The following is an 11808-nucleotide window of genomic DNA, read 5'->3' as shown; positions in this document are numbered from 1 at the left end:
GTTTCTGAAGGACATGTAGCCATATGGTAGTTATGTGACATAAACACCTTGGGTGCAGCTATATGTAAGGTTTCCAGGAGTCATGGTAATCTTTTGGATATTAGTTCCAAATTTCCTCTGAATAGAGCTGCATAGCAGTGCAAGCAGGTATGTTGGAAGTTTCTTAATGGTCTCTTCATACAGTGATGTTGAGGCACATTTATAAATCAGTGTGCCACATGCAGCTGCTAGCAAACATTTTTGTAATACTAAATTTTTTTCAAACCCAGACATCACTCAGTGCTGTATTGGTGTGATCAGAGACTTGATCTGGCACCAGATTTGGTACATAACATCATTGTGTATAAAAAGAGTAGCTCCTGGTTAAATGCTGAACTACTGAAGATGAAATGCCATTAGCTTAAAAAAAGGTCAGTAAACTTACTTTGGCCTTTTTTCCAGGAGCGGCCTTTTCTGTAACACTCCTTAGGCTGAACTTCTCCCTCTCTATATGAGGGTAAACTAGTCTTCTGTGGATCAGGAGTAAGCCTTAGTGACTTAGAAGATCTGCTGTCACTTTGCTTATGCAGATTCTGGGTTGAAGCATTCTCACCTGTTAATCAAGTGTAATACACGTTTTAGAAGGCAAGTCTTCCCTTGCCTACATCTCTGCAAGCCTGTTCTCTCACCAGTGAGTTCACCTTGGCAGAGTTAGACTCACAAAGACAGAGCAGAAGGAGGATTTGTACTGAACTCATCCGTCTGTGGCCAAATATGATCAGCTCTGCTAGTGTTTTTTATGTGCATTGCGCTATGCAGGCACAGTATTTCTTAGGGTGTGGTTTCTCCAGAACTTTAATCCAGAGTAATTGAAGGTTGCTGGTAATGGACCTGCTTCATTTCCCCTGGTCTGCCTGTTTTTTTCTCTCCCTGTCTGTTTCATCCTTTGTGCTGGCACTGGAATTCACCAACCCAGGGTTAGTAATTGAGAGCAAAGTCTCTTCTTTTTGCCTGCTGTTTTTGTTTTTTCACCCCAGCATCCTGTGTTCAGAGTCTTCTCATGGCTTTGGGAGCACTGGTGCCGGCACAAAGATGATGACAGAAGGGAGCAGAGAGGGACCCAAATTACCGCTTTGTTTGAGTAACCTTGAAGCAGGCACCCTCAGTGTTTATATAGGTCTTCTAGGCTGGGCAACACACCAAATCCTGAAATAAGTCCAGGGGCTATGGTTAACCAAACATTGTTATGTTTCTCTTAGGCTGGTTATTCTTGATGACTCCTGTGAGAGGAGCTAGAGTCAGGGTTTACTATGTTTAGCAAAACACATTTTATACATAAGATATATTTTCCTTGATCATCTGAGGCTGCTGGGGACTCTGCCTGGCACAAATTCACTCTCTCTAAGATTATTTAATATTTATGACAGCTGAGGATTTGAATTCTGAATGCTTGAAACTTTTTTTTGTGTAGTTGATGAGCATGCACATCTGCAGTTACTGATAGTAAGAGTATAGATAAGAAATAACATGGCAAGACTCTGTTTATAGTGTTTAAAAGATGATCACCACAAAAAAAAGTTAAAATGTCTCATTCTCTAGCTACATGTCTTGCTTGTATTGACTGCACAAAGTCATACAGGTAATTCAGAAGAAATACCATGACTAAAACTACTGAATGGAGTACCTGAAGTACCCTGTTCCCTTTCTTTGAAATAGGTGGCAGCAAAGCTGGTCCTGTCTGTTTTAGCATTTGTGATGGGGAGAAAAAGTATTTTTGCTTGTTTCAAGGACTGAGAGAGACATAGAGTAGGATGGAAAACTGTTGATGCAGCTTTCCTGACACAAGAGGCTAACACTGTAGGAAAAATGGGAGCATTCAGATCGTTATTTGTTGGGTCATTAGCAAAAAAAGCCTGATCATACATAATAAAAATGGATGTCAGTTTGAATGGTATAAGTATCCACATACAAGCTGACCTTTTTTCTCTTCTGTTTTTTTTCTGGAGGAGTGTTGCTTAGCAGAGCTCTGTCTAAAGCAGTGAGCTTAGTTTGTGTTATGCTGACTTTGTTAGAGAACAATTGGAGTTGGACAGAAAAAGGAAAGCAAGAGAGCCTTTCCAAGACTGTTCTGGCTTGGGGTAGATAGCAAGGTTATTCTCTGTGAAGGAACAAAGTTAGAGCCTTTTACCACACAGTTCAGAGATCATTCTGGGGATCTGGTTTCCTTTTTAGCAAATAGCAGACAGGGCTGTGTGGAAAACAGAGGTGGCCAAAATCTGTTAGCGCTCTGCTTGCTTGACTCTCTGAAACAGTTTGCAGTTTCACTAGCTTGTTTCCAAATGAATGGTTGTTACTGGGAGCAAGCAAGCAAGCAAGCCATGCAGCTAATATTAATTAGCATAGTACTTGTTAGCCTAGTAAAGGTCAAAATTAGGCCATGTGGAAGGTCTTGGAGCAGCAGTTTTGGTGATGTAGGTAACAAGTGCAAGGTTAGGGACCAGGAAAACCTGGTTATCAACATGTCTGCCCTTCTTGTGGTGACTTGACTGTTTCCTCTCAGCTGCTTTCACCATTGTTATAATAATGGCATGACCAAAGTTTATATTCTTTATGGTAGAAGTCAAAGTATGTTTCTTCTCACATTCAGCAGGTAACACATCTTTTTTTAAAGACTTCAGGCTGTGTTGCTAGTGACAGCAACCTGGTTTTAAGTCCAATATTTTTAGAGATATGCCTGTTTTTACAGGTGAATTTTTGTGCCTTAAAAAGAAACAAGCAAGTTACCATAAATGTTCTTTTTCTCTGACAGCTGTATTCATGAGGAGTATATTGATATTCTGGGGATCTATTGGTGGCTTTTTTTCTCTTCCTATTATTTTAATTATACTCCTGCAACGAGAGTTTGGCTACGACTGCCAATAAAAACAGTTAGGACCAAACTTTAAGAAACTCCAGAACTTTCCTCATCCAAACAATAAAGCAGTACTGAGCTTTTCTGAGTGCAGATCCATGGACATTTCTTTCTGGTACTAGTACAGGAACCAAAGTTCAAAATCTACTCTTCCTCTGAATGCAGTATTCTTATTTAATAAACTGAATTAGTGGATCCTGCATTTGTATTTTTGTTCTGCCAATGGGAAAAGTGCTTTTTATTGAATTTTTTTGTTTTAAGGTATTTTAGATATTTTAATTATTCTTTACCCTATTAAATCAGAGTAGCAGTTCTTACTCCTTTGTTTCCATCTCTCTCAAACCTGTATTTAAATATTCATGCTAAAGTAAGCAATAGGAGTTTTTCTACTGTGTTTGGAGAGATCTGGACTTGCTTCTTTCTTCTAACAAACTGATGCAATCACCTGTACACCATCTGTTTTCAGATTTCTACAGATTTTATTTTTCCCAGATAATTTCTTTTTTTATTCTCCTGATTGCCAGCTGTGTCTCCCAGAGCTGCATTCCTTGTTCTTGTGACATACTCTTCTTATATTCACATCTCTACATCTATCCTCCCAATTATGTTCGTATATAAAACCAGACATAACTGCAAAATGGGGTTGTCTGTTGGAGTGTGCTTTGGCTTCAGTGGAACTTTCTCAGCACCATTAAGGATATTCTAAACTTAACATAAAAAAGGTATGTTTTGGATCCTATATCCGTAAAAAAAACTTGCAACATTTCTTTTTGCTGACCTTGCTCTCTTGTAAGCTTATTGCTTTTCCCATTTCATGCTACTTCTGCACTTGCCTGAAGTGTTTTCTGTTTGGAGTCATTTGGCTGAAATTCAGTCAAGCACAGCTCTTCAGTTCTGTGCTTGGTCCCTTGAAGCTTTAGGAGCAAACTGATGGAGCTCTGTCCTGAAAATACTTCTGCATTGTGAGATGTAGCTTAGGACTTGAACAATATCTTTCCTGGATATGTCTGTATATGATGTTGAATTAGGCATACATTAGCCTGCTTTGCATGGCTTTAACTGCCACACTCACCCTGAGGACTGAAGCTGCAGCAGCAGAGGTACAGCTGGAGCTGAAGAGTAGAATGTGTAACACCTGTTTGCTCTGTGGATCAGGCAAAATGGGAAGATTGGCACACACTTTCTGGCAGTGCTCCGAGCTAACTGCCCTGTGCCACACCTGACTCAGCAAGTATGCAGGCCACCTTATCCCATGTGCCAGCTATTTTCATATTCTTCTGTGAATAACTTTAGAGATGAAGTTATAACTTTAGGGATAAAGTGATTATTGAAGTCTCTATGGGTTGCCAAGACTGATCAGCAATTCATTCTTCTTCATAGCTGACACTCACTGATTTCGAAAGTATTTGGGTGTCTCTTTATCACTTTAGTGTATTACCATCTTCCGTATCAGCAGAGTTGGATGGTAGCCACATGGGAGCTGAGGTCTTGTAGCCGTATCTGTTGTTGGCTTTACAGACTCCACCTCTACTCAAGCTGACAATGGCTGCTAAATACTAACTTTGCCAGTTTGTTGCTTTCTTTCGTCAGTGTCATTTCCTTCCATTGTGCTAGAGGCTTTTTCTTGGCTGATGGTTTTCTGCATATTTCAGTGATATTTTTGTTTCATTTGCTGTTCCTTATAGCTGTGCCACAGATATCAGTGCAGTTGTGTAGATACCAAGCTTAACAGACAGCTTATTCTTTGTCTCTGAATCTCAAAGGCACCACTGTGAAATTTTCTACAGTGTAAGACATGTTGCGTTCTGCTCTGTTACTGGAAACATGCGCTGGTTTATGGCACGGTGTTCCCAAATGGCAAAGATGAAGAGGAAGATTACACTACAGTTTCTCTTGATGTTACAGGGCAGGCGTACATCTCAAACTGCAGTTTAATCTTGTTTTGGACACCATTGGTGTCCTCCTCTTGTTCCAAGATAAACAGCAAGTTACAAAAGCAAGATACAGAAGTCACTCCTTTCCAAAAAAGTCATTATGAATGTGATGACAAAGCTACAAGTCTTCATAACTTTGTGCAGTAGAAGATAGAAATATGCCAGTGATGCTTGAGTGGCTCTGCAGTAGGATCATGGAGCACCTGTCAGTGTTGCACTTTTAAAAACCAGTTACCTGGCTGATTAGTATAAATGATTCAGTGACCAGGATGTCCTGTGGAAGGGGTAGTGATTGAAAGTGTTTTGTGTCCTAACGCTGTATGAGCTTGTGGGTTTCTTCTGGGAAAAGCTGCTTTCTTGGAGGCTGTGTCTTCCTTCCCCCTGTTGTGGTTGCTGCCAAGCAGAAAGGTACCTTTTGCAATGTGAAATTCTTTCCCCTTTTTCCTAGTTGCAGATATATTGTCCTGAAACCGGATGTGTCAAAAGCTGGAAAAAGTGACTGGGGCTGTGTAGCACAGCTTTTTGCAGACTGTGTGCTGACAATACTATACTCGCTCAGAGATCAAAGCTTAATGGCATGAATTGAGCTCAGATGTCGCAATTATTATTTTAGCAGGATGTTCTATTATTTCTACATTCCTCTAGAAAAGGGCCATTCTTTGAGAGCCAAAAAACCAAAATCTGCTAATATGGACTATGGATTTTTGGACATTGGCCGTGATAAAGCAAATCACATTTTATGTTTGTTTTTGCTGAAGAATGGACTAGATTTTTGCCTTTTTTTTTTTTCTTCCATAGGGAAAGTAGGGGACACAGTGTAATGTTGAAAGTTGAAATGCTTCATGTATTTCACAACCTTCTAGTGGAAGCTATTTTTTTTGTAAAATAGATTACTGCATTTCATCTTGCGTATTAAACTTGACACTTAAGCAATCTTCTTGCCTAAGTGCATGCCACAGACCCTTGCATGTGCATTCTTTTGGGTCAGTCCAGCTATGGTGCATGCAAACTTGACATCTTGCATTGCATTGGAGTTGTGCTTGTTTTCATCAATGAGCCATGTAAGCACACTAAAGTCATGACAGACAGTTGTTGTGGTCGTTCTGGTAGGCAGATATTGCTGACTTGTGACAGGTTTTTCAAAATTACTTGGCATGTTGTATCACAAGGGAAGGTTGTAAAGCAGCAGCCATTTTTGAAAATGTGTGTCTGTGTATATGTTAAAAGGAGGCACTGAGGACTCTGAAAAATGTAGTCCAGTCTTTATTATGGAGTAGTTTGTAAGCTAGTGCTTTCCTCTGTGAGGAACTATCACATGTGGTTTATTTCTGCTTGGTAAGGGTAGGCCCACCAGCATCTCAGAAATACATCCTAGGAGTTTGGCTTTGACGGGAGAAGCAAGTTAGACACTCTGACGAGTTTAGGGCCAGGAATGTCAGTGCTCATGGTGTTAATTCTGGGCCGGGTCTTTCAAAATGATCTGCTCATCTGTTCACAGTGGAGCATTCAGAAGAGCTCTGCACATAATATTCTGACTTATGAAATATCCATTTGCTCAGTTCTCATGCCAAGGCTAAATAACTTTAGATGCCCCTTGCCATTTTGCCTAAAGAGTTGGGAAGCCAGATTTCCACTCCTAACATGACATGTTAAGCCTAAGTGTTGTCAGAGCAAGATCCAGGCTTGCTTCTCTGTGTAGTGCGTAGTGCAGCAAGCAGAACCTAGTATTTGGCTTGGGTTCTGTCTAGTTGTTTTCATAGCAGCAGTTTGAGCAGGTTGTGAATAAGTATTTTATTGTTGGCCTGTGCTGAAAGGAGTCCCTTTCCATTGGTTGTCTCTAGTCTTCTGTGAAGTTGGAGCCCCCTTACAAAATAATGTGAAATAATTTATTCTGTGTTTTGTAGCTGTGTGCATGCTGCCTTAAGGGTCCTGTGGATGAGTGAGAGGCTGCGTGTCTTGGACCAGAGGTGGCAGGTTGCTAGAGGTATTCCATGAGACTGTTTCCTCAGCTTCCTGATATTCTGGTATTATCCTTTAAATGGTGGTTTTTACCAAGTTTTACATGCTCCTCAAGGAGGAACAATGAGTTAAACTGCATGGCTGTGTTGAAAGCCATGTACTAGTTGCCTTCAGTATTAGTAAACACTGGAGAACAAGACCAGAACCTGTTTACTACCTAACTCTAGGCCAGGTACTCAGTGTGGGAAGTAAACCAGTAGGAGGATCTTTCCAATAACTGCCAGTAAAATATTGTTTGTCACCCTAATCAAATTCCTGCCTCTGACCCAGAAGCTCTCCAGTCACATTGCTAGGAACAAGGAGTCGACGTAAACTCTGTGACATGACCTGGGTGATTTTGAAGAGGAAAGCACTTCTCACTGAAGGACTCTTGAGAAGGAATAAGAAACTTTGTGTCCTGTATTCGTTTGGCTAAAAGGAAGAGAAATGTCCTCTGTGGGGAGGTTATGAAAGACCAGCTATTAGCGTCTGTGCACCTCCACTGATAACGATCCTGTGTCCCAGGCAGGAGCTGGTAGGTCCAAAGCTCACACCTCCACTGCTGATCCTGCACTGGTTGTGACTGCTACAGACTCTAGCAGGGCTTAAGCCAGGAGATAGACGTGTGGGATCTGATGGTTTCATTCTAATCTCTGCTTTTGCTTGCTTGTGGCCTTAGGTGAGTTGCCTGAACTCTGTCCTGTTAATGCTTTTTATGGCACCTTCTTGTAACCTATTTCAGGCTCTTTGGGTTAAAAGATTACTTCAAAAGTTCAGTACTGTTATTTATATGGAATTGTCATTGTTCGGGTGGCAGTTTCCCCTCTTTCCTAGAGCTCCAGCAGATGTCATGAGTCTTTTGACTGCTTGAAAGTTTTAGAGGTGAGAATGTCAGATTTGTTCCTTTGGGTTTTGAAAGCTCAGTGTGACTTTGTCACAGAATGGACATTACTTTTGGTTCTTTATGCACTGCCTGTTTCTGCTGGAGGTTTTATGTCCAATTAGATCTCTAGCAGCAGAACAAAAAAATTGCTTGTGTTTGCCCAAAGCTGCTCTTTATCTATCCTAATCTTAACATAATTGGGATCAATACTGTTTTTTTGTTCTGGTTACAGCTGCTCTGCTGGAAGAAGGGAAATCTTGGAGTTTGGCAGAGAAGTGGCCAAGGCACTAGACCTTGATTTAGGAGATGGGGATTTAGTTCTCAACTTTAGACTTAGTCTGTACCTCTGTTACACTAATGCCCATCCAGGCCACTAGTCCTCTGGTGGTTTGTCTTGTGTGGCTCAGAATGTCAGTTCATGAGTCAGGCACTTCTGTCCTGCCTTCATATGCACAATTGTTAGAGGGATCTGCTTTCCACTGATGGCATACCGATCGCTGGGGGACTCTAGATCTGGGCTTTGCAGAATTCACACGGCTCATGGTATTGTTTCCTTCGCAACATGCAGCTTGACACTACCTAACACAAGTTAAATGTCAAGATATTATCAGTGTTCATAAAGATGACTATATTTCTGCTGAAATCTGATATTTATGCTTTAGTTGCTCATTTTCTTCCAAAATGAGTCTCATTTGACTTGATACTTGTGTAGACAAGATCTATTGGAGTTAAGCAGATGTACAAATTTTTTGTCTAGGGCAGGAAGCATGAAGTGCTAGATCATGTCTGCTTGTGAGAAAGGAGAGTCTTGGCTCTTGTAGCTCATAACATGTAGCTGTTAGATTGGTGCTCTCCATCGCCACTTGATCTGTGGAGAGTTGCCAGTGGCGGTAACTCGCGTGATAAGGAAAATCTGACTGAGAGGACGGAGGCTGCTAGCTTATTTCATGGAGGCCACTGAGCCTTCCATCAACTGGTGAAAGCTTTTTTAGCTCTGCTGACAAGGACTTAGTTTAAATTGCCTATAGTGTCTTGCCATAGCCCTGAAGTGTTCCAGTTTCGTAAGGTTTGGTAAGTTCACTTTGTTCCCTCTTGAAATAGTGATTTAATTTTTTCTTCTCTAGGGGAAAGGTTTTTTTGCCTCCCAAAAAAAGCAAACAGCTGCATTGTTTGCAGAAAGCTGCTTTTGAAGGCTATTTTATGTTTACTTAGTACAGACACCAGGTGAGGGGGTGGGGAATGGATTTTATGCCACTTGAGCTTTTTATTCTCTAAATCTACAGCTGTAAAAATACATTTATTTAACAGGGATTAGGTCGGGAGACTGTTGGTATACCAGCTAATGGACTTTTCAACAGCCGTTCTAGTTTGAAATAGCGTCTAACACCCTCCTAGAAAGAAAGGGCTGGCCAAAGTATGTGTTTCATTGTCATCATTTTCAGAGGTTGCCCTGTAGCCTAACTTTCTCTTGAGTAATTTTCTGAATTGCAGAAAATGAGATGAAATTGCAGCCCTATTGGTCGGGAGGCTGTGCAGGATTTCTGCAGCAGGGCGAAATGTCATGTGCAAGGAGTCTTCTGCAAAGGCAGACCATGGGACAAGTGCGTGGAATCAGTGCTTTAATTGTGCAGGTGGGAGTTGTACTGTGGTACTTTATATCACAGGAAAACGAATGCTGTGGGGATGAATTCCTGAAGCTTTTCTTACTCTAGACAGAAAGCAGTATTACTGCTTCAGGGAGTTCTGGGTGAGTGTCAGGAGTGATCACTGATACCTGCTCTTGGCTCAATTTTACACAGGTGAGACGTAAAAGCCTGCATTGGAAACTTAACAGAGTTTTGGCACAGCAGTACTATAAATGTCAGGTTGTATTTCCCAGCTATGTTGAACTTACCAGACTGGTCCGAAGTGGTGATACAGTGGGACTTCAACTCTGAGCTAGAAGTGTTGGGTTGATCAGTTTTCTGCATCTCTGGCTTACAGTTCTTGCCTATTGTGAGCTGGAAGAACATCTGAAAGGATGCTAAGCTGTTTTCCTCTGATATTAGTTTGCTAAGTGCTTTCTGATGGATTAGTAATTCAAGTGAATTCAAGTAATTCAAGTTAACTTGTGTCAGCAGCAAACCAAATATGTCAGCCTCTGTGGATGAAAATCAGAGGTGACTACTAACAAACCTGTTCCACAGTCTGTAACAGATACTGGGGCATACAGTGTCATTGCAGCTGTCGCCCAGCATGGCTGGAAGAACTGGATACACTTCAGGCTCAGGTGTTGTGCTCTTGGGGATTAGTCCCCTGTTAGGCTCCATGCCCTACTTTGATGCAGGGACTTAGCTGGTGTGCCTGCATTTGGGTAGTCCTTAAAAGTTAGTATTTTTATGTATTTTGAAACTTTTGTTCAGGCAGAACAGGCCAGATAATTTGCTTTATTTCCAGTAAAGGTTAGCTAAACTCCAGAGAGCTAAAGTGCAAGCAGATGGCACAGCTGAGTCTTCCTGGCTGTGCATGCTTCTGCTGGTCAGCTGAGATGAGTTAAATGATAAAATATGGGCCCTTAGCTCACTACAGTTTGCTAATGTGATGTGAATGTTACAACTTCTATAAAGCAGTATTTCCATGTTCTGTATCCTGGGGACTGACTGCAGTTGCAAGGGATCAGTGTCTGAATTTTCACTGATGTGCGTTAAACCAGCTACCCTTTGATTTGCTCATTCCACAAACTGCTTGGACTTCTGTTTTGCATCTGTGCAGGGTATTAAGGTGCAGGAGTAGGGTCTAATTCCATTGATGAGAACACCAAAAGTCTCTTCAACTCTCCATGGGATCCTTTTTGTACTCTTCCTGTGGCACTTTATTCTTACAGATTTTGGTGTTTGGCTTTAATTGCTGGAAAGCACTGGAAATCAGTTTTTTTGAGAGTTAACAGTATTGGGGGCCTGAGCATGAGGTGTGGAGTGGGTACTCTGAACACCTGTCTGAAGATACAAACCACCTGTTGCATAACTACCAGTGACTGTAGAAGGCTATACAGTCCCTTCCAGTCCTCTACTTCTGTATGCCAAACTTGTACAGTGACTGCAGGATTAGACTTAGGCAGAAAATTTTCCGTTTTGTGGCATGGTGGACAGCGCAACAAATCAAATGGAGGTCTGTGACCTACAGAGCAGTACCAGTATCCTTGTGGAAAAATGCTTGAAAAGAGCAATTCTCTTAGTGTTCATCAAAAGATTTTTGTACCACAATTGTGGTCACTGAGTGCCTGTGTACTATTAAGTAGTAACTCTCTTCAGAGTGAATAAAAGTGTTGCCAAATCTCCCAAATCCTAAGCAGAAACTTCACAGCGGAGGTAGTACAGAGGAGACGTAACAATATTCCCTACCTAGTTTTGTTGCTAGGTTGATTGCAGCTTTAGGTATGTAACATTGACATGCAATGGAAGTGTTTCAAAGCCCATCCCCTCCCATATCCAAGCCTGTAAGCAGTGAGGTGCTTTGGGTCCATGAGCGTGGATGCAGTCATTAGCCAGGATTTGTCCTCTGACATTCCCCACAAAGGGCAGGTTTTTTCCCTACTGTGGATATGCCAATAGCCTGTCAACTGCCTTGCTCTAAGTACATCTGGGAATTCAGTCTACCAGCCAGATGTGCATGCATCTGGAATGTGTGAGTGTCAGGGTGCTCCAGCCAGTAGGATGCACTGGGCAGGGAAGGATGGCTCTCCTGTCAGACGAGTTGGGCGTTCCTCTGAGAAGGAGAATCTGTGGAGGTCCTGTCAGTGAGTTAGAGCAGCATCTGGCAGAAGTTAATGAGCCCACACTGACTGTATGCTCTGCTGCCCATGTGCTGGTATGAGGGTCAGTTTGTAAGGTTTCGTGGGCATCTATTACTGCTCTTTGGTTCTCTGTACTGGCATTAAGGAGCACTGTTGTCCTATTGTAATACTACAGTGTAATCACCTACAGAACTCAGTGTAATAGCTTTATTTTTGTTAGTCATGTTGGAGATTTTTTTTTGTAAAACAGATCTATATTATTAAGAGACAAGTTTTTAATCTGCAAGTCATTGCAATAATGGAATTTACTTTTGGTGAGACTTGAAGACCA

At 41.6% G+C, this 11808-nt stretch overlaps 1 protein-coding gene across 3 annotated transcripts in view; it reads left to right on the top strand.

The window, feature by feature from the left end:
• The window catches only part of ABCA1 (ATP binding cassette subfamily A member 1), a 92639-nt gene that overhangs the window by 1858 nt on the left and 78973 nt on the right, over window positions 1-11808 (top strand). Inside the window, exon 1 of one of the 3 annotated variants that reach the window (XM_048291135.1) lies at window positions 7436-7501. The exons of the other annotated variants lie outside the window; for them this stretch is intronic. The gene's annotated coding sequence lies outside the window, so the exon portion shown is untranslated. Of the gene's footprint in view, window positions 1-7435; window positions 7502-11808 lie in introns of those variants that run through there. 3 annotated transcript variants of the gene reach the window in all.

The sequence above is a fragment of the Corvus hawaiiensis genome, chromosome Z, assembly GCF_020740725.1.
Source record: "Corvus hawaiiensis isolate bCorHaw1 chromosome Z, bCorHaw1.pri.cur, whole genome shotgun sequence".
NCBI lineage: Eukaryota > Metazoa > Chordata > Aves > Passeriformes > Corvidae > Corvus > Corvus hawaiiensis.
The sequence above is the reverse complement of the archived record's forward strand: the minus strand, read 5'-3'. Positions and strand labels throughout refer to the sequence as shown.